The sequence below is a fragment of the Petaurus breviceps genome, unplaced genomic scaffold (assembly GCF_028583685.1).
Source record: "Petaurus breviceps papuanus isolate PSGF00001 unplaced genomic scaffold, PetGlider_PUasm1.0 90881, whole genome shotgun sequence".
Taxonomy (NCBI): domain Eukaryota; kingdom Metazoa; phylum Chordata; class Mammalia; order Diprotodontia; family Petauridae; genus Petaurus; species Petaurus breviceps.
In genome coordinates this window covers 11,597,266-11,599,312 of record NW_027187369.1, presented here as the reverse complement: position 1 = coordinate 11,599,312, position 2,047 = coordinate 11,597,266, and positions in this window count along the sequence as shown.

Here is a 2,047-nt window from a genome sequence, read left to right as displayed (position 1 = left end):
CTCTCTCTCTCTCTCTCTCTCTCTCTCTCTCTCTCTCTCCCTCCCTCCCTCCCTCCCTCCCTCTCTCTCTCTCCCTCTCCCTCTCCCTCTCTCTCTCACACACACACACACACATCTCCCCCAGGTCACAATGAGATGAGGGAGGAAAGGACTTGCTTGGAGAATCCCTCCTAAAAGTACATTGCAGTGTCCTCAGAGGCAATTTCCCAAGACCTTTATTATAAGTTTCAAATACTGGTTGATGGCTGTTGCATTGTATTTTGACCCCCAGTAGAGATTTTCCACGGAGTCACCCTGCCCCTCCCCACATCCATATCCAATCTGTTGCCAAGTCCCATAGATTCTACCTTCCTAAAATCTCTCCTGTCCAGCTCCTCCTCTCCTCTGATGCTGCCACCACCCCATTGCAGGCCCTCATCGCCCCACCCATGGACTACTGACATATAGCCCGCCTCAATTCTCTCCCCACTTTAGGCTATCCTTCACTTAGCTATTAAAGTGATCTTCCCAAAGTGCAGATCTTGCCTTGTCGTTCTTATTCAAAAAACTCCTGTGACTCCCTATTTCCTCCAGCATCAAATACAAAATCCTGTTTGGCTTTAAACACTCTTCATAACTTGACCCCTTCTTATCTTTCCAGTCTTCATATACCCCTTCCCTCCCTATACTCCGTACTCTAGTGCCACTGGTCTCCTGCTGTTCTTTGCACATGACACTCTCCATCTCCAGACTCCAGACATTTAGACTGGCTATGCCCCCTGCCTGGAATGCTCTCTCTCCTCAACTCTACCTCCTGCTTTCCTTCAGTCCCAGATAAAATCTTATCTTCTACAAGAATCTTCTCCTGGTTCACCTTAATTTTAGTGCCTTCCCTCTGAGTTTACCTCCAATTTACCTTGTGATATATCTTGCTTATTAATAGTTCTTTGGATGTTGTATTGAACATTATATTGTGAGTACCTTGAGGGCCCAGCCTGTATTTTTCTGTCTTTATTTTACCAACCCTTAGCAAAGTACTTGGTGCAGAGTAAATTCAAAACATGTTTGCTGACTTCACTAGAATCCCAGTCTGAAGAAACTAGCTATGGAAATTTGGACAAGGTCTATTCCCCTTCATCTCTGAAAAATGAGTGTCGGATAAGATGACCTCCAGCTCTAAATTTTGGGTTCCTGTGACTACAGATCATAGACAGAACTGGAGGGGACCTTGGAGATCATCTTATCCAACACTCATGTTACAACTGAGAAAGCTAAGACACCCAGAGAGAAGTGACTTGTCCAAGGTCACACAGTTAGTAAATGGCACAACCAGGACTTAAACAAATTTGTATAAACAGTACTTTTCCACTAGGCCTCTCACATGCAGCCAATTTTCCAGAAATGGTCAAACTAGGTAACATTTCTGTGTTGTGTTAAAGTCTGCAATGCCCTTTACATATAGTATCTCAACTGAACCTCACAACCCATTTTCACAAGGCAGTACAGGAATTAGGAAGGCTCTGGGATTCCCCAAGCATAGGAAGTAGTTCCACCAACCCATTTAAGACTTAGTAGATATATCCCAAGGAACTGCCTGAGTGAGGCATAGGGAAGTGAGGTAACTTGTGTAGGAGGAACAATTTGAACCTAACACTTTATCCATTAGGCATACTCCCTCTCTGCTAATGTAATATAAACTCCAGCTTTACAGACCAAGAAACTGAAGCTTTGAGGTAAAGTGACTTGCCCATGGCCAGCCAACTAATTTGAGTATTATGGAAGATGTCCTAGAAACCTCATGCCCCCAAATTGCCTGAAATACAATGTGTTAGAGTAAATATGAATACTAAGCTAGCTGCTATGGGCAATGCAAAAAGAGAGAACACATGCTCCATTTTAAAAAGTGTGCTGCTTGAATATCTGCCTTCAGGGAGGCTGTAGTCACAGAAAAGAGAGTTTTCAGAATTGTAAAGGATCTCAGAGCAAACCAGTCCAAGCCATACCACATAAAGAATCCTAGCGTAGTAGTAGTAGTAGTAGTAGTAGTAGTAGTAGTAGTAGTAGTAGT